Source organism: Hypomesus nipponensis, chromosome 17, assembly GCF_054491055.1.
Source record: "Hypomesus nipponensis isolate SF chromosome 17, ASM5449105v1, whole genome shotgun sequence".
NCBI lineage: Eukaryota > Metazoa > Chordata > Actinopteri > Osmeriformes > Osmeridae > Hypomesus > Hypomesus nipponensis.
In genome coordinates, this window is record NC_140377.1 from 7,813,269 (window position 1) to 7,841,119 (window position 27,851).

At 44.7% G+C, this 27,851-nt stretch overlaps 1 protein-coding gene across 1 annotated transcript in view; it reads left to right on the plus strand.

Moving 5' to 3' along the window:
- The first annotated feature begins 14,805 nt into the window (after nucleotides 1–14,805).
- Nucleotides 14,806–27,851, plus strand: part of gcgra (glucagon receptor a) — a 28,575-nt gene continuing 15,529 nt past the window's right edge. The window contains exon 1 of the mRNA XM_084678266.1: nucleotides 14,806–15,018. The gene's annotated coding sequence lies outside the window, so the exon portion shown is untranslated. The remainder of the gene's footprint in view (nucleotides 15,019–27,851) is intronic.

Below are 27,851 nucleotides of genomic sequence, written 5' to 3' on the forward strand. Positions count from 1 at the left end.
ACTATGTGTCCGACTGTGCTGTTCAGACATCAATTATCTCATTATTTCACCATCTGGGTCAGTCGACATCATAACAAAGATGTTTATCTGTCTGAAGCCTTGGCATGAAAACAGACAGGCAGACAATAGATGGACAAGAAGTAACAACAGACAAGCAGCCTACTGTAGTGTGGGCTGCCTTCAAATCCGATCATGCTGCTCTCTAACTGATGCCCGAGTGAAGGTTATACGACTACAGACACAAAAGCAAAAGATGAAAAAATCGACAACAAAAATGACAACAATTATTTCCCTGTCCATTCGGGCAAATCCAGCCAGAAGTGAAGTTTCAAAAGCGCAATGGTGACACCATTTTGGTATCCTGTGTGAGTCATTTAGGAGTTGAAAACATCCGTAGGCATTTAATGACCATCCATTAGTAGACATTAGTAGACAGAAAGACAGACATGCCTGGTAATGGCTTGGTACTCGTGTTGAATGTTTTCTATGTATTCTTATAGGCAGCAGAAAACGAAGGGAGGCTCTGAGACAGGATCTACTCAGACACCTTGGTCACAATAGGGGCCTAGCCCCATCGTCACAGTAATTGCTGGATTCCTCAAAATGTTGTTGTATAAAAGGTATGACCGCATTTTGATGTGTGGAGACTTCTTGATCTCCTCTTCTTGATTGATGCCATGTTCATCATCTCTTTCCAGAGGGGTGCGTCCCCAGATAGTCCATCTTATACTTTTCTATTCGATAAAACGTGCTCTTTTTTTATATACCCACGACAGCTTTTTATGATCTCAGAGGACAGTGTAAATAAAATGTAGAAGTGAATGTAATGTTACAAAGTAACTCTAAAACCACTCTCTTAAGTAAAAGAGCTTTTCTAAAGTTCTATTTTCTCCCTGCTGCCGTTCTGCTACACTAAAGCAGTTTATGTCGAAAGGTGAAGTCATTACTGTAATAACCCTGCCAAAGATGAGAACATTCAGCCCACTCAAAGCCAGAACTTTCATTCATTCATGACTTATAGAATTCTGAAGCTCTGTTCAAATGATACATCCGTGTGCTCAAATTCAAGTCAACATCTAGGTTCTACTGAACCTCCCTTGAACAATATTCGAAATGGAAGTGCTCCACAACAAAGGATCAGTTGAATAAATTCGGCTGACTGTGTAATCTCATGATGAGTATTGAGATTGAGGTTATCTGAGCCGGCAGTTATTTTGGAGGCAGTGGATGTTCCCTGGGCTGTGTGTTCTAGCCTGCCCAACTCTCTCCTCTTCTGGTAATGTGGTGAAAACAGCTTTCTGTCTCAACAGCATAAATTACACTCATCAACTACCTGGATGTGAGAGGACTGTGTGACTCTCACACTGCCTCAATCACACTGTGTGACTGTGAGTTTGTCCTTCCTCTGAGGTAAGAGGGGATGTTTCTTGTTGAAAGGACACTCAGGCATAGTAGGTGTCATAGAGATAATAACCTTTAGGGGATCCTGTTGGGATCAAGATGATCAAAGCCTGATATGATAGCTGTAGGTGGTGGAAACATGAAGGGCTTCTGTCGAGGACCTGGGGTCATATGTACAGGGAAGGTGTAGGTATAAGATCAGGAAGAAAGACACAGGTCTAAATGAGAATGTTCAGTCCACAGTACGACATTTCCACTTACTGTAGCACAATTTGTGTTACATCCCTGACAACAATGAAACTCAGACAGAACTACAATGTACTAACTTCAGTATAGAAGTTAAATGATTGCACGCACTTATGACAACTGTTTTTTTTTTTTAAGTAGATAACCTTTCAAAAATCTTTGATTTTTGAAAACCTTTGATTCCTCAACACTATGCCAGCAGAGTGCTGAGCCGAGTGTGACCTCTCTACAACCCTGCTGGGGTTTGTAAATTACTAGATAAAACTATAGATTTACTCCTCTATAGAAGCATTCCTCCAGAAAAAGGTCAATGCTCAGCCTTAAGATTCACTCTGAGTTCCATAGAGAGGACATTAACAGCTCAGCAGCCTCTAAATCTAGTCGAGACCAGTCCTGAGAGGGGCTTGGGAAATCCTGAGAAAGTGTGTCTGTCAGAACCGAATGCAATGGACGGAATGACCTGTTGAAGTGTGTAATGAGCGATGTAGCGTTCTTACTATACACGTGAGCCATTAAACAAACATATGGAGATGTGGTCTTGGCACAGCTCCCAATCTGAAGCCGTGAACATGAATATAAGCCCACAGTGTCCTCTGTTTAGTCTATGTGGGAGTTAAACAGCGTTTAACTCAACATTTCTCCGTTATACATTTCCCAGCGAGAATTGATGGTCAAACTAGCTCTCTTCCTCCCTCGACGTGGCGTGTGCACACTTCCTCAGACTATCTGCCGACCAAGATTATTCACCATCTCAACGGGGTCCCTCCTTTTACATTTCACACCTTTCTGAGTCTATCGATGCCGCTCCCGTCTGTCTGGCTGGCTGGCTGTCACTCTTGTCGAGCCACATCCGCCTCTGCGGGAGCCAGATATCAGCTGACAGATGAGCCCCGAAGAGGTAGAGAATGAGAGGCAACTGACAGGCTACAGATCACGCACACACAACACAACAGGAGCATGGCTCCAGCCCTCGGGGTGGCAGAAAGTTTTGGGGTCTTTTGAGGAAAGGCAGTGGGGTCCTTTGAAGGTCTAAAGAGCTCAAAGTGAAATGCCAGGGTAGGATCTTTCCTCACTCGAGAGCATGTGTGTGTGTGTGTGCGTGCGAGTCTGTGTGTGTGGTTGTGGTCGCGTGTGTGTACGCGCATGGCTTACAGCATGTGTGTGTGTGTGTGTGCATAGTTTCATGTGACAGCCAAAGAGGGAACAGTCTGTTTCAACGGATAGGATGTAACGAATGTCTGTGACGCACACCTGGAATAGGGTTCTTCCCAGGAGAAGTAAACATCACCTAGTCCGTGTTTTGTGTGAGACTGCTCTGTGGAACATCCAGTCCACACAGGCCTATTAGGTTAGCAGAAATGAAGCCTTTGCCCCCTCCACCTCCCTTTGTGTCTGCACACAACATGAACCTGCCTGCAAATTGACCTTGGGACATTAACCCATAAACAGATCGCAAGATGTCCGTGTACATACACACATTAAGAAGCAATCTCTCCCAATTTCCTTTGCCTCCATATATTGTCCACAGTGACCAATTCCAAGGTGCTGGAAATTAATGCCATTTCAACCGTCGGAAACAGCATACTCACCGATGAATGAATATTTCAGATAAAGGCAATAACTGCAGCCGTAATGGCAAATAGGCTGCTACTTAATGCATCTGGATCTGGAAGCTGCTGACGTCTGGAACCTGGTCATTACAACCCCAATTTGCCCTTGCCATTAACCAGCGGAAGGTGACGTTTAGTTGCATATTGTTTTTCTCTCACTCTGGCCCCAGTCTGTGAGGAGGGGAGCATCTATTGCTGGGCTCGGGGTCGCAGTGGTTCTGGGTGTGTGTGTGTGTGTTTCTGTGTGTGTGTGTTCCTGTGTGTGTGTGTTTCTGTGTGTGTGCTTTCCACTCAGTAGTCGCACAGATACAGCAGGTCAAGAGGTCAGTGTTCCGAGCATGCAGAATAAATTATGTTGTCACACAAACACTTGCTTGCCTGTTTTGTGCTAGTTTTTTTTTTTTTTTTTTTTTTTTTTTTTACCATAACCATGCCTCAAACTCACTAAAGGGTTTTTGTATGTATGAATACATGGATCTGAGTGGTGAATCTCATGTGATATACTTATGTTTCATTGCCAAGTGGAGCCATTTGTTATTACATTGTTTTGTGCCTTGTACAAATGAATGATGTTATTCTTTACTTTATGTTTTATGTGAGGCCAGTCTTTTTTCAATTGTAGTTCTTAATGAGGTACACTTCCATGACTGCAACCAAACAAGGCAGAGAATGTCAAGTATGTTGGTCAGGTTTGTGCACGGCAGAGAGAGAGAGAGAGAGAGAGAGAGAGACAGACAGAGAGAGAGAGAGAGAGAGAGAGAGAGAGAGAGAGAGAGAGAGAGAGAGAGAGAGAGAGAGAGAGAGAGAGAGAGAGAGAGAGAGAGAGAGAGGGCGACTATGTGTGTGTGTTGTATGTGTGAAGGCGGGTTCATATTTGTGTGTCTCAGTGGAACAAATATAACAGCATGAATGGAGGGGGGGGTGTCATTACACCAGCCAAAGCAGCTCTCCTCATCTCCGTGGTGTTTCATGCTCTGCATTCGCTGGCGCCAGCTCTGGGTACTACCAGGAGGTAATGGAACAGGTAAATGGGCTGAGGGGATGATGGAGCCGTGATAGGACAGAACCTGAATGAGAATGCCGCCGGTTATTGGATACAGACGAGGAATTCGATGTCCCCAACGACAGCGGCTGACAGAGAGGGGTCTCGTTCAGATCACTGCACCTCTTCTGTCCGATAGAACAAAATATTTTTTAGCCTCCAGTGTTGAATCAGTGAGAGATTCAGTGTTCCCTCTTCAATACTACTGTTCTCATCTCAGTCAGTCGTGTCCTGGGCAGATGTAATTCCAACCTGTTCTTCAGAAAACTGACTGAGAGTAAACCGAAGAAATGTGTGGAAAAAGAGTGAATTGTTCACTAACTGTAAATATACGCCAACATCCATTGACGGTAATCTCCACACAGTTCCTCGTCATCTCTTTAATGGGCCCATTAATCCCACTCACCAGGGGAAAGCTACCCTCTTGATTTTCTAATTGGTCAATTATAATGACTGAAATGCTCTTCCCTAAAGCCATTCATTGCCCCCACTCCAGGGAAGAGAGGATGCAGGGTGTGTATGCGTGTTGCTTGCAACATGTGCACACAGGGGGAAGTCTTCCGTTTTGGTTTAAATGTGTCTTCCAACCCTCTGGGGTTTATCGTAATCCATTCTAACGCCGTAGACTTTTTAAGGTGAGCAGTTTCTGCAATTGAAAGGGTATTCTGGGGCCAAACCGAGTATCCATCAACTCCCATTGTCTAAATGTGGCAGGAGCTTAGTTCCTGGATGAGGCTGTCATACACTCCAGTCTGACACCGTCTGAAAGAACACCAGATGCTGCTCCTGACTTACTTTGCATGGATGTCAGGAGATGGAATCCACTCTGTCCTCTAGGAAGGGTACAGTACACATTACTCTGCAGGCTCACTGCAGCCTGTCGGATTCTCTGCAGTGGGAGGAGGAGTGCCCCCGCACAAATCCAATTCTCAGCTATGTGTGTGTGTGTGTGTGTGTACAGTATGCGTGTATTTGTGTGTGTGTTTGTATGTGCGTGTGTAGGTGTCTTTGTGCATGTGTGTGTGCACGCCTGTGTGCAGGGGAGGGCGTTTCAAACCTTGTGGTTCGAAAGTATTGATCCCACTCCGAAATAATATTCTCCCTGTGGAGCAGTTGGACATTCAAACATCCTCAGTCGATGTGAGGTTTATTTTGTATTTGTTTTGGTTTATTTTTGGTTACAATATTGAATATGTATTTTATTTTTATTTATTGATTTTCAATCAGTTCTTTTCTATTTCTTTATGATACTTATTTAGTATCTGTTTGAATGTTTCACCAGTCACAGAGAACCAAACTACATACCTGGGGGGTATTCCAGAAAGCAGGTTATGTGACATAAGCGGGTAAGTTAAATCCCCAGCTGACACCCAGCGTTGTAGCAACATTGCCAGTGGGTTGCTACAACATTGTGAATCGGTGGGTGGGTTAACTTACCTGGTTATGTTGCATAACCTGCTAACTGGAATACTCCTCTGGACTGCAGTTTGTTTGCTCACGATAAGGTTGAAGAAATGTAATCAGTCATCTCTAATGAAACAGGTTTATGTGATCCTGCCTCTATTTAAACATTTAATGTTCTGGTTTCTTTGGCAAGGGGCTTCTATGGTGTCAGAATCAGAATCATAAATGGATTTATTCGCCTTGAAAGTTTCCACAGACAAGGAATTCACTTTGGCAGGAAGGTGCATACAATAAATATATAGGAACCTAAAATTAAAATATATCTATACTAAGGGTACATAAACTAGCAGTACTAAGTGGAATTAGAATGAAATAAAATGTACAATAAAATACAATTTCACACTAAATACATTGTCACTCCCCCAGCCTTCTTGTTGCACCTCTCTGCTATCCCCCCCCCCCCCCCCCCCCAAAAGAAAAAAACACAGCAAAAGAGAAGTCAACTCAAACTAAACTTCCACCTCAGCTTTCTCTTTACGTTTGGATGTTTTTAGTGAAAAATCAGCCAAGTTTTGTGTGTTCATGCAAGAAGAACAACAATACAGTCCGGTAAGTACAGTCACATTCTTTTAGATTTTGTATCATTTATTGTCTTCTCTGGTTGAATGGCGTCCCCAGATAGATGTACATGTCCAGCATTGAAAAACAACTTTGTGTGAATTGCTTCACGAATTGCTCTATTATAAGATTCATCATCGGTATCCTCTATTTCAATTCAATTCCACTTTCATCCTCTCGTTTCATTTCCCGAGCTAACGTAATTACTTTCACATCTTTGTAATCCAATTTACGGAGTGAACACACTTGGCTTGTTCTCTATTAAGCTGGTCAGTAACCAACCGTCATATCGGGGGAGTCACGTGGGGCTGACAACATGTTCCCATGATGATCCCAGCTTGAAGTACTGTGTAATAATCATCAAGAAACCCAGGTGAAAATATATCTAAGGAATACCTCCTCACCCAACTAAAAATTCGCATTCTACTGACTAACACCTGAGGTCCCTCACAAATTGTTTTATGTCTGTGAGAAAACCAAGGAAGAACATTAGAGAACGTGATCATTGCTCTGCAGACATCAAAGACCCTTTATGTTGTCATGGCTGCACGTATTAGGGAGATAATAAAATATTCTGCAGCCGGAAAGGGCTCCTGGTGTTGTAATGTCTTTTATGTTGTGTGTTCCGTTCAGTACAGCAAGACATGCCTGCATGTGGCCTGCTGTGCTATCAAGGCACACAGTATGAACATCAGACATTGTCTCGGCGCAAGGACACACGATATCTCCACACCTTGTCTCTCCAAAGCAACCGAGGCTTGAATCGAAATCTTCAACAATGACGCTGACACCCTCCATCAGTCTCAAGGTCTCTCGTCCTAACAAGGGGGGAAACCGCAGCGACTGTCAGGTTGGTTTGCCATTGAGTGCTCATGCATGTTTCAGTCAGGCCTCCCAGGACTCTCGCTGTACACCAGAGCAACGAGGCCAACGGAGCTACGAGTCAATTCAACTCTCTCACATGCCAGGCACAAAAGCTGTCTGTAGGATCCCGAAGGACTCAGTGATAGCACGGTCTCAACCGACGGACAGCAGTGACTCTCTTTGAAGGAGGACCTGGGCACGCTTTGTAGCGCTCACATGTTCCCTGAGCACAGCCGAGGGCTCTTGAGAGTAATCTGCTGTAAAACCGAGAAAGGACCCTGCCATGCTGTCATTGTTTCAAGGGGGCGGGGGGGGGGGGGGGCAGCCCTGCTGATGTGAAGCGTTCACAAAGAAGGGATGGAGAGGAGAGATAGGTGGATGGAGGGTGACAGCCCGTGCTGGTGCATGTGGAGACAGATAACAGGCGACATGCTTGAGGCCAGCAAGTTATTTTTACAAGCAGTGCCGTGGGCCAGGGCCGCGACTTGAGCCGCTGGGCAAGATGAGCCTCCATTGTCTCTCAGTGGTCTCCTTGAGTAAACACCTGTCAACCGCTGCTGTAAGAGGGATTATACACACCGCGGTTTGTTTTACTCTTCCTGTCAGAGGGAAGAGTGCATGTCCCCCCCCCTCTCTCTCTCTCTTTCTCTCTCTCTCTCTCTCTTTCTCTCTCTTTCTCTCTCTCTCTTTCTCTCTCTCTCACTCGTTAAGGACCTGGAAATTGGATGCAGTGTTATATCTTTCCTTTTTCCAGTGTTAGCCACTTTAGAGACACTCTCTTCTGCCTGAGGCGTGATGCCATTCTATTCGGAGTTCCAAGCCAAGCACCACGCCAAGTCGTCGAGTGTCACGGCTTCCAATCCAATCTCCCTATGATAATGTCTGTAATAAGGTAGTCAGATGGCTGACCGGTGAGGGAGTCGGGCTAGTAATCGGAAGGTTGCTGGATCGATTCCCTGCCGTGCCAAATGACGTTGTGTCCTTGGGCAAGGCACTTCACCCTGCTTGACTCGGGGGGAATGTCCCTGTACTTACTGTAAGTCGCTCTGGACAAGACTGTCTGCTAAATGTAATAAGACATTCATTTAGCGTTTGTCCAAAGCAATGTACTCTAGGGGGAGTGGCGTTATTCAAGCCTACAATGTTTTGGTCCACAGTCAAACGCTCTACCTCTGAGCTATACCCTCCCCAGAATGATATACTTATCTGCTGTTTGGCATCCTTCTCTCTGACACTTAGCACCTGCAACACATGCAGCATATACTAACTCATTGTTGGGGGCGGTCTGTCAGTGGTGGTCATAGCAGGGAGAGAACCAGCCTGATTGCTTACTCTGATTGATGGAACATCTGTCAGCTGTCTCTGTACAGCCATCCATTATCACTGAGGGATATCTGGCCGCAGAGCACACACACACAAACACACACACACATGTAGCTATAGAGTCATACACAAAAAACACACACACTCACATATACAGCCATACAATCTTGCGCATGCACACACTCACACAGTCAGTACATGTGGTCCGGTCGCTCGCCTTTGCCACTTTACAGGAAGCATTTTCTTAGAGGGCCTCTTTATCTTAACTTATTGAACCAAGGTAACCTTACTGTCTGAGTCGATATCAGAAACAATGATCGATCAACTGCTTCTTTAGAGGCATCTTGAGAAAAAGCAAGCCTCTGTATCGACATCTGAACCCCTCAATTTTCATCCATGAAAACACCACGTAATCCCATGCGACGTGCACTAGTAAAACCGGTACATGAGAAGCTTTCCTTTTATCTTCACAAACTCAGTTGTAACCGGTTGACATGCCTCCCTAATGCTTTATGACGTGTATTATTCATGTCTATGGGCCCACTCTTCATGTATTCAGTAAGTGGAGTGAAACAGGGCAACCTGCTTCCTTTCTGTTCTGCGAGCTTTTGATTGTCATGCCACCCTTTCCTCTGAAACAACAGGTCATTTAGCTCTTCCACATGGCACATGTAATTAGAGGCCTGGCTGACATGAGGCACCATCTTTAGCCTTCTGGAACAAAGCCCTTCGCGGAGCCCTCTGTTAACCCTCTATTGGACTCTTGCACTTTGCCGGGGAACACAATAAGGTGAATTGTGAAGCAATCAGGCATGCAGTTCTCATGGTTTACATTACGGGTGTTTAGCTCATGGCCATGTAAGCCTTTGTTTCGCATTTAACAGACATAGGAAGCCACGTTCGATGAACCTCGTTTCCCAGAGCACAAACGATGATCACACGTTGTACTCCAGAATAACCAGACACTCCTGACAAGAGAAGCTACCAACATAACATGTCTTGTCATTCTTATATTTGTTATATATTTTCCTTTTCAAGTCAGCATACTGCACATTAAGCACAAAATTGAAACCTTGCAAGAAGTCTGTTTTCAAAAGGGTTTCATTTGTCATGATTGTATACTCTCTGAGGTATTGCAGTACGGAGATAGCTTCGGAAAAAAACAATTGTTATTGTTTTAAGTCAGGAGGCCCTGATCATCAATTATTCCTTCCAATATTCTCTCTGACAGTTTCATGCTATTATCCAAGAATAATTTCATATATAAGGGGTGATTGGACTCAGAGGAGCTCTTTGATTCTCGGCCATTTTTACACAACATAGGAAGATCAGTCTACCCAGCATATTACACTGCATGACCCTGGACAAATCATTTTCTTTAGATCCAGGCTGTGGCTCCTCTGCAGAAAACAGCCTGCCGTTCCTATCTGATTGCAATCCTTAAACAGCCCGGTGATGCTCCTACAGTCTTGGATAGTCACTGGTCATCATGGCGGTCTATAGATACACTAGGTTCCGCTTCCCCCCAGGAACTGGGAGCAGGTCATTTCCCACGCAGTCTCGTTTTGAGGTGAAGACGGACGTTGGATTCTGCTTGGTGAACAGAATACATTTTCAGGCCACTGATGCTGAGACGGGATAGCAATGATTAGGGTTACCCTTAGAGCCACACAGTGTGTCCATTCTTGGAAAACAAATTTGTCTCCGGCAGAGATCTGAAACAGGGACAAACCACGAAGGGCTTCACAGAAACCTATAAGACATTAACACTGGCGACCAAGCCTACAACCTTGAGGAAAACAAGCTACAAACAGCTGAAAAAAGCTCTCAAGAATTCTGTGAGCCATTAAAAGTGCAGTGCAGTGTAATTACAGAGTATTAGGTAAGAGGCCATGTGTTTTAAGGTTCAGTTCCCCCAAAACTTCGATTAAAGCATAGACAGTATACAGGAACATCTGATTTCTATGGCAGTATTTAAAAAAATGAGTCGAGGAGTGCAAGACAAATAACCACGAGGCGGTGCGACTGGTCCCAAGAAGATCTTCAAAAACCTGCATGTTTTTTTTTTTTTTTCTGAGGTATGGTGGACCAACAATTTTTTGGAAGAGCAAGATAACGAAACAGACTCTGTGATCTGGGTTCGGTGTCTCTCTGTGTTCTGGTTCTGAGGCTGATAACACGGGGCTCGACCGATGGACCCAAACGCTCGGCACAAACACAAGGACAAAGATGGGACGGGGTATGTTCCCTAACTGATTCCCTAACCGCTCAGATGACTGAGCGGTTAGGGAATTGGGCTAGTAATCAGAAGGTCGATTCCTGGCTGTGCCAAATGACGTTGTGTCCTAGTGCAAGGCACTTCACCCAACTTGCCTCGGGGGGAATGTCCCTGTACTTACTGTAGGTCGCTCTGGATAAGAACGTCTGCTAAATGACTACATGTCTAAATGTAGAGGCTTGGAGAACAAGACAGGGTAGGGGGAGAAGCAGGTGAAGGCATGGAAGGCTGTACAGACGGATGGGCTGAAAGATGGACCGAACCAATGGTTTTGGAGTCAGTCATGACAAACTTGCTGGGAGTGACTGGTTCACCGGGGTTCACATACTGTTGGGTTGATGAGCAGATGGTTCGCAGGTGTGTCAGCAGATCAAGGAGAGCGTACGACCTGGACTGGATGTTTTGATGACTGGAGCCTCACCCATACAAGCCAACACACACACACAGCAATGATAAAATCAGGGAGAGAGAAAGACTCCTGGCTGCCGCCAGGAGGTGGATGTGGAGGGCATGCCAGGGGAAAGTGGGCAATCAAAGTGCATAAGCGTGTAAGCAGCGCGTGTAAGTGGAATGAAGAGTGTTGGCAGCAGGCAGCTGTAGAGAATCGTGGAACCTCGATGAGGCTTTGGTTTATTATTTAGCCTTGTAGTCCTTTCACACCACCAAGAATGTCAGGGAGCTGTGTAAGCTCTGTATAGCTATTCGCTAGAAGGGGCTTTGAGCCCGGTATACTGTGGGATTATTGAGGGTCACAACCGAGCTGACGAGGCTTCATGTGCTGCTTTACCGCATGCCCCCTCAGCCCCTTCCCACACTGTACAGCCCTTGGGAGAGACATCTGTCAATTCCCAAAACAGAAGAAAAAATCCCAGTATTAACTGGCTGACTAACTGGACCATAACTCAGATCTTGTATTGCCTTTAGGAAGTTTCTCTTCGGTGTGCATAGAATTATAAAGGTATTAGTCCACTTCATGTCTTATTCTATCTTTATTTTACGGTATGCTTTCCTCTTGTGTGTGCATGCACCCTTGCACATTATCTTGCCCCTGCTCTTTCTCCTGCTGTTACCGACACACACACACGTCTTTTGTGCATGCATGCATGCAAAGGAACAGCAGGAGTAAGAGAGAGAGAGGGAAGTCAAATAATGTGATAACACAGACCTCGTAAATCATTTAATTGAATCCATTTAATCGCATAAAGCCAATCAATACTGACATTAATTATTTGAAGCACCAGCCCAGCATCTCCCTCTGTTGGTTGTGCCAACAAGCATACCAGCACAGGCTGGGGTCAGTTTGTGATGGTGAGTAACGCTTTATTGTAAAAACCCTTTCCATTTTCCAACAAGTTACAGCTCGATATACCAAACCAGAAGCCCAGAGGGGTATTTATCAATAGGAGAGATTGCTCTTTGTAGCTGTCACGAAAGCATCCAGCATTGTACTGTGTGTTTACACTGATGTGAAAGGACTATATGTTAGTAAAAATACAAATAGTATGTCATTATGAAATAACACTGCCTAGCTGTTTGTGTATTGGAAGCATAATGATGCAACAGCACTGTGTCACTACGTTGACATGTCATTAGACCCTTGGCTTCTAATCTAAATGGATGTTTGAGGTATAAATAACTGATGAAACCCAGCTGGATAGCAGCTATTAATACCTGCAATAGGATCCCATGTCTATCTTATCTAGTCACAGTTCACATTAATGTACAGTATATTTAAAAAAAAGATGACGTCATACGGAAAAACTTTGAGAATCTTAAAATACTTTTTTTGTCAAACAGCATAACTTGGTTACGTTTGGCTTGTCGGATTTGGTCTTGAATGCTTAGTGAAACATAGGCGAACAAGGCTTGGAGACTTCCCTTTGTAAGGCTGTGATTTGAAAGATGGGCAGTGTACTGGACAACATCCTGGAGTCTGAGCTTGAAAATCCAAATCGTGGTTATTATGAATCATCAAATGATGCGGTATTGTGAATATGAGAACACCAAAAGATTAGTAGTGCTTTCCAATGTATTCATTTAGGCAGGCCCTTTTATCTAAAGTGACGTACACACATATTACATGATCTTATATATTGGTCGCTTTACGTGTTAGTCAACGATGTCCTGCAGCCATGCTCTGTCTGTGACTGTGAAGGCACACGGTACCCATGCACTCATCTGCTGATCTGATCATCTAAATGTGGATGTAGGTCACAATACAACATCTCCAATGTTTACAACTGATTGAGCACAGTGTGGGCATCCTGTCGGCTTCATCCACACTCATGGGTTCAGATGAGGGAGACTTCAGGCCACATGGAGTCGTGTCTTTCTGCACCTTGGACCACACATTCTGAGGGCTGTTTTAAGCGCTCCAAGGAGATAGATGGCAAACTTTTAATGATTTTCCGGACTGGTTTTCCTTACACTACGGCTAACATTTATCTTCATTAAACGGAATTGTCTCTGAATGTTATAGCATGTTGTATTATTATTTATTTGCATGAGTTAGGGTGTCTGATAATTAATGTGTCCAGAGGCACTTTCTGGTTTATTGTTCAGAGGGTGGAATTAACATGTGGGTTATTTTAGTTTCGAAGGATTTTCGGTGAGCCTGCCCACTACTGCTTATCAGTTCTCTTGTCCAAACTGTCACAACGTGAGGTGGGGTTGGACCCAAATGCAGGGGAGTCAGCTGGCATTGTCAAACAAAAAGGGGTTTATTCTCAAAACGGGAAACAGACAGGGTACACGCAGCGACAAAGGGTCGCTCGGAAGAATCCTCAAACGACTTATTCAAAGCCAGTATCATAAATAAAATTCGATTAGCATTTAACTAATTGTCAAATAAAATGTTTCACTGTACAGTTAACTAGCTAACCTGACATTACACAATTGTTTCCATTAAATAGTTGTCATTGTAGTCATTTTTACAGTAACTTAATGTTACAATTGAAATTGCAATATTGTAATACAGGAAATTAACTTCATCATTGCTTGTGTTCACTGTGACACACCATGCCTTATTGACGTATCAAACAAGGTCAGTGAACGCTGTTAAAGGACGAAGTTCACATGTAAAACAAAGTCAGTTATAGGTTTTTCTCAGACAAATATTTGGAAGCTTTGCCTAACTACGCAGTTCCTGTTTTTCCAATTGTTTTGCTTTTCAAATTTACTACTGTAACCTGAGGGATGATTACTGAAATAATTTCCCTGCATAGGTCTGAAAGTCTTCTATGTACTATCTGTTAATCCTGCAGCAGTTTAATGCCAGGTTAGCTTTCTAGTCTGACCTTCATCGTGGGCCTGCTTCAGTCTTTCCACTCCTCACTGTTTATTTTAGTAATTAACACTTTTACTCAGAATTCAGTCACTCATGAAGGTCACTGAACCATATTCAAAACACTTTATTTCAGCTTGGCATTTCAGTTGTGTTCCAAGGCGATGTGTGGAGGGGTAAGGGGGGGTGGGGGGTCGAGAGGAGGGGCTCAAGTCTCTTTTGGGTTGTATGAAAATCAGTCCTCCTCCCTGTGGGGTATTGAGATGACCTAGTGCACATGAAAAGTGGCCACGGTGTTTGTGTCAAACGTGGCAAGTGAGGCGAGGAGGGTCAGGGAAAATAATTAGAGGTCTTGGTTGAGAAGTGGGGTCAGGACAGAACGTAAGAGAGCAAGAAAACTATCGACATTAGTATTATAATATTACACATAAATAAACGTTGTCATTCTCTGTGGTTGCATTGATCAGCATCTTTTAAGTCGTTTATCGTCGTAATCAATTTATCCAAGAGCTGAGTCCTTGAAATGGGAGGATAAACTTCATAAGTGTAATAAAAAGGATGTAGCACATACCTGTACATCGCCTAGTCCACTGATAACTGTGCAGAGAGAGAAATTAAACCACTGTAGGACGTTGAAGCTCTGGTGACGTCACATGGCTGTAAGTCCAAGTGCACAAATCTTCGAATCCCGCACCGCGCTTATTACTGTAGCTCTCACTGAAACGCGCGCCGGTTCCCTTTCGCACTTCTGAAAATAAAAACTGCACAGTCTTTGATCTGAAATTGACAGTCAAACTTTCCTACCAGTACCATTGTTTTCATTGTCGTTTAAATTGGATTACCCCGCAACTCATTCGGAAGGATAATTCAATTTTAAATGCTTCTCAGAAGATGAGCGGCATTTGCGAAGTGAAGATAGTAAAACAAGCGGAGCTCAATGCAGTTAAAGGTAGGCTCTCAGTGCCCAGGCATATTAAGCCTGTCCTATAGAAAACTTTATTGTAGTTTTCACTTTTACAAATAATTGTGACGGCTGTATCTTCATTCTAAACCGCGTTTTACGCATCCATGGGGAATTCCATTGGAGTTTGAAATGGTGTTGAAATGTTGCAAGCTCAAAAATGTTGCCCCTGAATTATTTCTGTAATAAGGCACATTTGCGAAAGCTAATTTTGTACCTTAAATGAACGTTAAATGAACGTTTTATGTAAGATAATTATTGGATTTCTAGTTGCGCTTGAACGTATTTAAATTGCATGTAGCCTAGTGCACACAAGTAACTTATTTGCAAAATGTGAAATCAATCACAGTTTTAATCTCATGTAATATATCCTACAATGTTTCGTAAAGAGCGGTGATTCACAAGATTATGGACCGACATATGGATTATTCTTTACAAATTTGCAGTCTAGGCATGCAGGGTTTACCAACAAGTAGAGTAAAGATTTGATGTCTGTTCAGGGTCCGCTCCAAGGGGTGTGCTTTGACGGGCAATGTCCCACCAAATGGAATAAAGCTGTAGTTTCTATGAGATCAATATACAAAATGTGTCCTTGTGGACACCAAATACCCCCCCATCCAATTCATTCTGGAGCCAAGCCGGTGTCTGTTTGGGAGCTATTTAAACTAATAACCTATATTTATTTACAACTACTTCAATAGCCACATTATGTATTGCAGACTATTTCTGTTCTGTCAATTTTTGTTATTCACATAGGTTAGTGCACCAGTTACAACTGAGTTTTTCCTGCATTTCACAGAGGAGGTCTATGTGGTTTTAAACTATGTGACAGAACTCTTTAGAACCGAATTGAATGTTCAAGTTACATCTTAGATGGAAGGATCATGACACCGTGTAAAACCTATATACAACCTCTTTAAAAGCAGGACCTCTTTAGAAATATGAATTAAATATGGAAGTCATATTTATGCTTGAAACATTAAAGTACATGAAAGAAATTGTAGCCTGTAGAGCATGCAGATTATCTTTAGACTCTCCAGACATTCATTCATTAACATACTGCACCAAGATCTAAGGCCACTATCTAAATTCCCCATGACAGGTGCTTATGTATGTATCATCTATCTGTAACATCTAAGTGCAGAGCCTCTGCAGCTGGCACAGATAGGGAGCTGGGCTTCTGTGATTCACCTTTACTATGCCTATGCTGAGCAGCACAACAAAAAAACTCAAGTCTTTGCCTCATTAGGTTAGCTATGTTCTGGTCAAACCCATTACAGGCAACTACCCTGACCTAACGTATGGCCACTCTGATACATTTGCAGCTCTGACATCGCAGGCAGACTCTTCAGTTGAACACCCCCATTCGCCTGATGTATGTCTAGGATTGCTATGAATTATTTATGGCAAGATAAGTGTAGTTTAGAATGACAATACATTTCTCCATCTGAACCTAGTGGATACAATGTGCGACTTGAATAAAAACATTACGTATTACAACCAGTTTCACCCCATGTCTCCCCATCTCAAACCTGCCCCCTGTGTCTGTCTGCCACCCCCAACCCGCACCCTAAGTTCCTCTGTATACCCTCTCTCCTTTGCCATCTGGTTCCTCCATGCAATGTTTCTATGTTAGCTGTGCCCAAGAGGAGAATATTGTCTCACACTTTCAGTTATGCAATATGGAAGCATATTTATTCAAAGCTGTCTCTATTTGGGCCGAGTTCAGGAACAACCCCAGGGAGGTTGTAAGGAGAAACACAGACCCCTCATTAGCACAGGGCTGAGGGTTCATGCCCTGTTGTGACAGTGTATTGGAGATAAGTAAATCTCAGTGCATTGCTGCTGGTGACATATTCCCAGGCTATATGTCGTGGGGCAGTTTCTGCCTGTTCTTGATGCTGCACCATTTTGAACTGCACCATTTTGTCGTCCCGGGAGTGTAAAAAAAAGTGCGATGTGTTTTCAGAGTGTGGATGGATCTCTTCACGGCACAGGCATACAGTATGGAAGCGAATCACTTTGTTAAGGATTCTGGAATGTGTCCAACGAACATTTGGTAACACGCTGGCTCAAGCTAGTGATGAGGTCATCATGGTGGTTGGAGCTCTGCATCTGTATTGGTTACACAGATACAGGATGCTGGATGAAGAGAGGATCTATGTGATCGATCAGTGAAGTCTCAGGTCCTTGGCACGACGGCCCGATCAGCATCCTGGGTTGCACCTGCAACACTTTCAGTCACTTTGCAGACAGCCTGTGATCAGCCGGAAGATCTTCTCAAGTCATGTCGTTCTTTTGGGACAAGAGACGGGTTTGTATTTTGAGTGAGAATAAAAAGGGTGATCTTACACGGTGACTGCTAATGTTGCTTGTTCTCGAAGAAGGCACCATTGAGATGACTTGAATGTACAGTAACTTCAATAACTATCATGATCAAATATCATGAGCGCCTTTGGATACAAGGGTTGGCTAAAGGACTCAAGTGAAAATGGAAATGGGAAATGTTTTTAGACGTGTTATTACTGAAGTTCAAGTTTTTAAGTTGTCAGGTACACAGAACAACACAAGGTCAGACTGGGCACTGAAATTGAATAGACATCCTCGTTGTAGTGTTGGGAATGGGAATATGGCTGTGGAGCAGAGGAGAGTGTGTTGGCAGGGACATACGTGTGAGGCTGTTCCTCTTCACAGAGGAAAACCATTTCCTCGGTTTTCTCAGGGACCCAAGGGAAGGTGTTGGATGTGAAAGTAAAACTCTGACCAAGATAACCCCTAATTTGTGTGGGAGGACATTCGCTATCTGCCATAATACAGGCTTTGAAATTGCCATTATCATGCCAGTTTCACAATTAGCATCTTCAACACTGAAATGGAATCCTTGCTGTAATTTTTTACTTGTGTTTTTGAAACTTCAGTATCAACTATTTACCTTTGATAAGAGGGAGACTTTGTCATACTATTTAAAACAAAGGTTGAAAATACACGTGTCAGAACACATCCCTGGTCAAGGGTGGTGGAGGAGGGGGGGGGGGGGGGTTGAAGTGTGGTTGGATGATGCAGGGGTGAGGTGATATGAGGGGACATTGTTGTTGCTTTTACGGCCAGGCGTTTGGACTGTCTGCTGTGCAGTAAAACAGTATCCTCAGATGGGACATCAGATGGGACTGTGTGCGCCAAACTGCTCGTGTCACAGTGGATTAGAGAGCAGGACAGCAACACAGCCTGTACTCTGGGATACTCTGGGTTCAAAGACGGCTTGCATGGTGGCCCCACAGGCTCTAAGAATAGCCTCTGCTACAATGGGTTGTCAGCCTCTGTTTCCAGAGAGGAGATGCTAGAGGGATGATAAGAACTGGATACTGCTTCAGGGCCTAGCTACACTCACCCACTCAACACACACACACACACACACACAAACGCGCGTGAGAAATCAGGACAAACATTTCCTGTCGCAGGAGGAAACATTTAGCCATGTCTTATTAAGTTGGTATTGACTTCCCAGTCTTAACCAGCTTTCATTTGATAGCCATTATGCCGGTCACCCTGCAAAATGAAACAAATTAGTTGTGAGTTTATTCAATCTTACCCTGTTCACCTAACAGTGTGCACGCAGCCAAACCCATCTCCTCTAATTCATTCTCACCGTCTTTTAGAAGCGAACACACTTTAGCTATGGACAATGATGCTGCACACTGCTCAAGTAGGCTACCTAACCACCCCCCCCCCCCACACACACATACACACACACACGCACACATACAATGATGTGTTCATGTTTGCACATGTGCGTGACGTTTGAACGGCGTCCAACAAATAGTTTGACGTGTCATGAGTGAAGATCTTTCTCTTTGTGTATGAAGAAGCATCGTTTCAACAATGTGTCCATTGCTGTTTATCTGCTCATTTGTGTGTGTGTGTGTGTGTGTGGATGCCCTTGAAGTGTCAGTGTTGGTGCCCATCTTCTGGACTCCATCCTAACAGGTCTCTCTCTCAGGGCAACTCCCAACATGGGAGCAGTGCTGCCAGGGAACCTTTGATCCTGGTTGCTTTGTTTGAGACCAGATTTGATCCAGACATTACAACATTTGCTTGGTGGAGGCTTGCCAACATCTTGCGTTGCAGAACAACGATCTGCTTGTTTTCATGCAGTCTGTGCTATGATGGCTTGGAGAAATGGATTTGACATTCCATTATTGCCCTAACCCTTTACAGTGGACAGAAAGAATGATTTCTGCATGGAGGGCAAAAGGCATCAGCACTTTTGGTTTTCTGTTTGGTTGTGTGGGCAATTGAAAACACTAGGGAGCAACAACAACCAAATGAGGCAGTAATGTGTGGTGTGTTTCATAAATTCAAAATGCGTTTTTTTTTTTTAAACCCTTTTTGTTTTTGTTTGTCTGTGTTTGCTTGGTGGGTGCATTCATGCATGCATATGTTTGTGAGTTTGTGTGTGTTTGCCTCCGAGTGAAGAAACATCTGCCATAATATATTTTCCCAGTTTCACAAACTTCATAATTTAAAGAGTTATTACCACAGACAAGAACAGCACCCCTCAGGAAAGCCCAAAAACTATTGTCTGTCATTGTCTCTCTGCCTCTGAGGCCCTCGATTTCTTAGAGGCCATTGATTCTTCTAAGCATTATGATTGACCAAAAAGCATGAGGGTAAGCTTACATTCTCAAAGAACTGTACAAGGATGCAAAAGACTTCTGTCCTTAAGCCAATCACCTTAAAGAAATAACAGGATTATGACCCTTTGCAACAGGATTTTGGAGCAGAGAGGTAAGAGTAGAATAGTGTTTTTTTCAGTGGATAACCTAAGAGAGTATATGGATGAAAGCATTTGGCTTTGTCTGCTTGCCATTAACCTAGTTAGTACTTGTCCAATGACATTCAGGTGCTCTGAAATTCCTTGATCTGAATCTGTCTGTCAAATCTGTCTATGAAATGCATAATTCATAAAAATGGGTTTGAAACTAGCATTGCAGTTTTTTTTTACTTCATGTCCTCCCACAGATTCACCATTAGCTACTTTAAGGTGGCCTCTTTCTAAGGTCAGTTGGTTATAAAAAATGATCACTCTTGAGTGCAGTGGACACCTGGTATCTCATAAAACAGTATGAAGGTAGTAGCACAGTCCATAAATTTTAATTATAGATCTCAGTACTAGATTAGCTTGGTTACAACATGTAGCTGAGCTCATGATTTGAGTCGGCCAAGCAGACGCATAATACGATCTGCAAAGTGTATAAATGTATTATCTTGATGGAAATGTACTCTGCTCTTCCGGTTCAAATGAGGAATTACACTTTCATCAATACAGGTCTCGCTTTATTACACTTCAAAATGGAGAATTACTCATTAAGTACCTGTATTACTGCTTCACTGGGAAGGTGTAGTAAAGTTTGTGTTGTTCCCCAGTTGTAATTACTGGAGGGTGGTGGGACTGGCTGGAGGTCCTGGGTGGGCTTGTTCAGTGCTCCCTGTGGATCTCACCCAGGGAGAGATTCAACCTTTGGTTCAGTTGGTTAGCAATTTCCTGTGAGCAAACATGGTGAAAGACCTGTTGCAGTGGGAGTAGCAAGTTATCGATGGGAAACAAACAGATACGTTCAGACGGGGATTCATCAATAACATTTGGATCCCTGGACAAAGAGAGGATGAAAGACGGCAACGAGCATTTGCTCTTCCATGAACTGCTTTGTAAACATAGGAGTAAACTGTGCTTGGTCATTTGATGTTTGTGCGGACTCACAGCACAAAAAATACCCTCCTCCCCCTCTTGCTCCGTGAACAGGTTGAGGGTCAATTCTTTTGGCTCACAAACACAACCTATATTCCAGTACAGAACACAAACAATTTCAGCAAGTGCTCAACTGAAAACAGCCAAAGCCTAGCCTCAGCCTGGGCTTAGAAAACCCAGTTCTCTCTGGACACATTTCACTTGTCTTCTTGTCCTTTGGCATACTGAACATATTTGTTTGACTTGGTACAGACAAATTTCAACACACTTGGTCGTTGCTAAATGTGTCATTTTATTGGTTGTCTCGTGTTGTTGATTGAAAAAAGTTCAGTAAGGCAGTTTTCAGCAAACCTTTTGGGCATCTGACAACTGTTTATGCCAAGGGACACCAGTCTTTCATACACACTGTAGGTCGTGATTGTATTACAATTACCGCAATTAGTGCAATTAGATCACATTTACTGACAGCTCTACAACATCCCAGACTGTCAACCAGTGTTGGAGCCTCCAACTCAGACAATGCTCCTCGAATGACACGTCAAATTGGGAAGTGAAGATGTGGACAGTTTTTAACCTGCCTGACCTGAACCCAAGTGGTTCAGCGTTATAAAGTCCAGCATCGGTCCTTCCAGGCGATAGATACAATGCCAGGTCAGCGCATGACTCGGTGAGTTTGTGCGACTGTGGTTAAGTACCGCAGTGCCACAATCCATCCTCAGGGGACAGGGCTTTCTCATATCATGGCCAGGGTAAGAAATTGTTTTTCAGGCGTTGCTGTGTACAGGGTTCAGACACTTAGCCCTCACTCAAGTGGAGATTTGCCAGTGATTTATAGATTTCTCTAGTGACCTAAGATTAGCAGCCCACTCGATAGCACAGGATTGAAGGCTAAATAAAAGGTGGTAAATCATTTCAGAAAAAAAGACCCACTCAGGGCAATAAAATAGAAGCTTATCACGTCGGACAACCTGACAGACATAGGTTGACACGTTCGACGGGCAAAACATTTGTGATGTTATCCACACAAATATGTCTGCTACCTCAAAAATGACATCACTGTGCTATGGCCAGCCGAATCACCACAGTGGTTCTGTTCTTTTTGAAGACATAGGGATTCGAACGGCATCCGATTTATTTCTAACAGAGCCATGTCCTTCTACGCATTCAAGTGTTACCTTTTAATGAATAGAGCCTTTCCGTTATGTTTTTGTGAGCAGTTGCTCCCAGTGGCTGGAGCAAAACAACATGACAAACCGCATCATGCTGAGGAGTGCTGATGTCAGGATGTTTGTGGCCCCCGCGGGGGCCGGGCCGGGGCCTGCAGCTGCTGTGTACACAGCAGGAGTCAATGACCTCCCCCAGGCGAATGATCCACCTGCCGAAGGACCAGTCCACTGACGCCCCGGCACCAACTTTTGACTGCCGCTTTCCACGAAACCTCATCCTCTTAATGCTCTTCAACGGCAGCTAGATGAGAGAAGTCTTTAAAACAGATCAAGCATTTTTCTCTGAGAAAGGTTGGCGTTTAACAGTCTGCTTATCTGTAAATCTCTCCCAGATGGGGGGTTAGGACGGTCAGGATTAGGAGACGAGGCTAGACCAGTAAGGCTTTACTGAGGTGAGGCTTCTCAAGAGCTGTGTTTTAAAGTCTTCCCAATCGAATCAAAGTGCCCATAGGGCTGAACAGCATCACAGTCCTTCTTTACTAATCCATCATAGGGATATGCTGCCTGCTTGGATTCATTGTGATTGTACATTTTCATCAGTGGGCCTGCTGATGTTAGCTGCATCTTAAATGGAGATAATCCCTGAATTGGATGTCACCACAGCAGAAAATAGAACACACACAAAAAATGGAACCGTATGACTTCAGTGTGACAATCAGAGTATGTTTTAGTCCAATAAAAGACATTGCCATGTCTCTGCCTATGTCTTGTTGTCATTCTCGCTGCTTATCGCTGTGAGGGCAGAGTTCCAGCCCGTTGGGCTGTCATCCCTATGGACCATTCCCTGGTGACACAGTATTCTATGGGGAGCAGCTGACCTCAACTTGGCCCTACACTCAGTGACATCAGTGTTTAATTGCCCAGTTCCGTGTCTATAGACTCTAAGCCGGAGGGATGTGTGTGCGCTTGCATCTGTGTGTGTGTGTCTGTATGTGTAAGTGTGTGTGTGTGTGTGTCTGTGTGCTTGTTTGCCTGTGTGTGTGTGTGACTGCACATCTGTTATACTGCTTAGTTGTCCTCTGTTTACAGAATACATTTACATGACAGTATGTGCACAGTAACTTCTGCCGGTGGGTGCTGTCTCGACACCCCTCTGCAGCTGGATCTTCCTGTACCTGTTCACCTGGGCACAGTTGTGTGTTGGGCTCCATCCTTCTGGAACGTAACACACACCTGTCACTCTTTCACAGTATTCCAATGGATTCCAAAGACATTTGGGATGAATCACGAGAGTTTATTGTCGTCCGACACGTTTCAAAGAGTGACAGATGGCCTCAGCAGAATGGTCCGCCCTGACCCGTCCTCTCCCTGGGCTTCTGTGGTTGCCGCCTGTTTCAAAGCACTTCGACCCCCCGAGACTAGAACGTTATCTAAGCCCCTGTTTCACTTGTATGATCATTTCGCTTTCTTTTTACAGTTGCTCCCAGGATAGTCCCAGTCCCCAGACTGAAGGGCGTGATTGATTTCCAGTCGTTTTTGTCCCTTTCCCTGACCGAGACATCTCTCCTCCCCATTGGTTCTGTTGTTCACTGTTGCATGGCATGGTGATATCTCAGCTTCCACTTCATTCCTTCATGAATACATAAAGATTGAAAACTTCTGTCTGGTTAGAAGATACGAGATGGGAGACCAGCGTGTCCGCTGGCAGAAGTTGAAAACTCTCCACAGACGGAGAAAGCGGAAATGTCAATCTGTCTCGCGCCCAATTAGAGCCCTAAAAACAAAGCTGTTTAACTCTTAGCATAGCTTCACGCTCGAGTACCCTGTTGTTGCTGGTGAGCTGCCTCCACCGACAGAGCTGGGTTTGTAAGTACCGTCTGTTCCAGGGGCCTTCTATTCATGCGTGCTCAGCCCGTTCATCAAGGGGGCTGTTGCCAGTGCCTGACCCCTCACAGCCATGCATTGGAGAGAAGAGGATCAGAACGAGGGAGCCACTGGGAGCCACAGGAGCTCCACTGGCCCCCAGAGGGTCCTGGCATCCTGGATCCAGTAAGTGAGCGCCGGGCCCCAGTCTGCAGGCCTGATGCCGGTGTTAAGAGAGCTACGATATTAGCTCCACCAAGGAGTCGTCTTCGAATGTGGCCTTTGGCAGGCAGCGGGATGAGAAATGAGGAGAGGGTGGAGCGGTCTGTCACTTTCAGCTCGACTTTGTTGTCAGACAAGGCTGAACAAATGAGACCCCCCCCCCCCCTCTCTCTCACTGTTCCAGAAAAGAAGGAGGCCCACAGGCAAGGTTTACATAATTATGTCTGAAAGCATCTTGTGTGTCTTTGTGTGTGCGCGTGCGTGTGTGTGTGTGAGACAGAGAGACAGTATGCGCTAGAATACTGAAGTATACCGTAAGACAGCATACACATTGTACCGTCCTATTCTTTCGATAGGACGTCCTGCTAATCAGATCAGGTCTGAGGATCCATTTTCTCAGAGGGGAAAACAGAGAGAAGAAACATTGATGAGCGAGACAGGAATTCAATGAAACAAGGCGGTGCCCATCGGTAGTGGAGACAAATAACCCCAATCTATGTTGATGTTTCCCTGTGGAGTGAATGCAGGAAGAAGACATTTCCAGTCATCTTAACATGGAAATCTTTTTACAACTTCCTCCACAAAACAACTTTGGCCCTCAGCTACTCTATGGGCTGTCCCTCTCTATCCCAAACTGGGAAATATGCATGTTCCCTGAAACCCATGAATATATCATGAACGCACAGACGTCGGTTTTAGTTGCATCTGAGCGGCGCTGAACCGCCATGGTTCGGGCCTATACTGTAAACAACAGTGAATATTTCAGAGACTGTGGTGCTTCACAGGGGTCGCCCAGGACAGTATCAGCTCATGTCACTCTTTGTCAGTTCCTGAGGTGCCCCCTACATGCACGCAACGTGTTCCCTTCCGTCCGTTTTGCCAGACTTGCAAACAGGCACAGACACTCTGGCGCGGGCCCACAGTGCGAAGTCTTCATTACTCCTGTCCTTGTTTGTGTTCAGTAAGACATTTTATTCATGACAAGGCATGAGGGGACAAACCCTGGTATCCTCTGATATGATGGCAACCCTACAGTGCAAGCATCACATTTTATAAATATTGACTTTGTGTCTTGTTATTCATAGCAACATGTCCATTCTACAGAGGCATGAAGTGCCTTCTTTCCAGTGCCCTGTCTTTTTCCCTTTAGCCATCTGCCCGCTAATCCATCTCTATCTACCAGATGGACTGGTGTATGTATATGGCATGCATTTGTGTGTGTGTGGGTGTGTATGTGTGTGTGCATGCTTGTGTGTGCTTCTTCCTTTGTTGGGCCCCCTATTCGTACACTGTTGGGACTCTACACAGCTCAATGAGCATGAGCAGGTCGATCCATCGTCTCGTGTCGGTGAAACGTCCCCGCCCGCGGACAGAGCCGCAGGACGAACGTCGCCCTGGGCCTTTACACACACGCACACACACACACACACACACCCATACACACACACACACTAATGGCCTACGACGCATCCAGAGCAGCTGGGGAGGACCTCTTATACAGGGCCCACAATGTGGAGGAATGCTTCATTATTCAGTGGAACTCATTAACATGAACTAGGTGAGGTCGGGACTTCTGTGAGCCCTCCTGGGCATGCTCTCATGGTGGTGGTTGTTGTGCACGAGTGACTGGATAAGCGATAACGCACAGCTGTGGCGCGACCGTTCTCCTTCTATCTCTCTATTTCTCTTTCTGTCTCTCTCTCTTTCTTCCTGTCTCTCTCCACGTCTCTCTGTCTCTTTCTTTCTTCCTGTCTCGCTCCATGTCTCTGTCTCTCTCTCTGTCTCTCACTCTTTCTTCCTGTCTCTCTCCATGTCTCTGTCTCTCTATCTCTCTCTCTCTTTCTTCCCGTCTCTCTACATGTCTCTGTCTCTCTATCTCTCTCTCTCTTTCTTCCCGTCTCTCTACATGTCTCTGTTTCTCTCCCTGTGTCGCCTCTGTCTCTCCTCTTTCTGTCTCGCGCCCTCTCTCTCGATGTGCTATCTCTTATCTCTCTCCATCCCTCATAGAAGCAGTCTTTATGAACTTAGAGACACCCAGTCGATATGGACTTCATTGGGTAACTGCCTTTATGGTTTTGATAAGGCTGTTTGTTCGTCAAACAGCTACTTTTAGCACTGTCCACCGGTGATGTAATCTTCACCGGAGAGCAGACGCATTCAGTTTGACTCATAAATGGAGGGTCCAGGAGATCTGCTGAACCTGCTCATCCTTTCGTTTACATTTACACATATTCATTAATTACTGTAACGGCCCAGCATGAAAAGAGCAACCACTCACCATGACAGAAGGTAGGATCGCTGACTACCCCACCCTCATCCCCACTAGCCACCTGTTCACACCTCACCAGAGCATCTGAACAGTGGGCTGTGATGGGACAACAGCGTGTGTGTGTGTGTGTGTGTGTAAGTATGTGCCAGGGTCTGCATGTACTGTGTCTGTGTGTGATAGTATGTCTGTTTGCATGGATGTGTGTGTGTGTGTGTCACAGACGTACATTGTAAAGTCGTGGGGTGAACCATGTCACACGTTTTGGTGCTAGCGTTTTTGGCGAAGGCCACTTTGGAGAGCGTTAAAGCCACACTCACAGTCAGGAGCTGGGAGTCTCTGGGTAAACTGCAGGCGTTGACAGGAAGCGTGCGTCGGCTGCTGCTGTCATCAATGGAGGAGATGACAATGTTGGGTTTGTGTTCTTTTGTGCTTCGGTCCTTGACGGGAACACAGTGGGAACGTCACGGCTGTAGAATGTGCTCTGCTGTGACTGAACATCTACTACTCGGAGAAAGCAATCGTGTCGTGTGATTCATGGAGGTCGCCTTTAAGCGGCAGCGTGGAACGTGAAATGGCACTGGCAGTGCTTTCTGCACATCACTGTGAGGCGGCGGTCTCGTTCAGGGTTGTGTACTTCCTCCCGTTTTTTGAAAAGTTGTGGCTTGATTGTTGTCTTTTCTTGTCTAACTATGTGGATAATAAAGGCCCAGGGTATAGGCTTTCCAGTCTGAAGACGACGGGAGGTTTTACAGTCAAGCAGAATATTCTGCAGGACTTTGTCCAGCTGGATTATCCGTGGTCTGCTTGGTAACAACAAGATTTGACATTTTCCTTTCTTCCTCCTAGCATTCAGCACATAATGGAAGTCAAAATTCTCTCTGAATTGTTTTTATCTATGAAATACATGGAGAAAGAAACTTTGTAATCCATAGACAGCATTCGGAGGAGGGGGAGGTTGAAGGGAGGACAGAGGTGAATGGACAACTCCATCTACTCCATAGCACTTAAAGGATTAGGGATATTTCCTGCGTACAATTTTATGAATACTGCAAGGCTGAGTCATATCAGTAAAACTAATCAGAGCTGTAAATAACCTTGTGAGCGATTTTAAGTTCTGAGCTCAACGACAGGCACGAAATGTGTTTCAAAAGTGGGATAGACAGCTGCCAGCTAATAACCTAATACTACCAGCGTGCCCAGCTGTGGATTCACAGTTCACGTTAAAACTGAGAGCCGCACACATGCACGCACACACACACACACATGCACGCACACACACACTGAGCATCTGCTGCTGGGGAAGTGATGCTAGTGTGCCCTCACAACAGCCTGTTTAAGAGTGCATGAGCGGATGTACAGTCAACTCCAGTCTCCCACTCAGTCAAAATGAATCCATTCCATATACAGGTAAATAATCGTATTATATAACATATATAAAGCCCCACCACCTCCTCACGACAGCCCCCGGTGTCTAGAAAGGACTATAAATAAACTCAAATCCATGTCAAAGTGCTTGGCCACTCAAACACATGAAGAGAGCCACTCTCAAATTTTG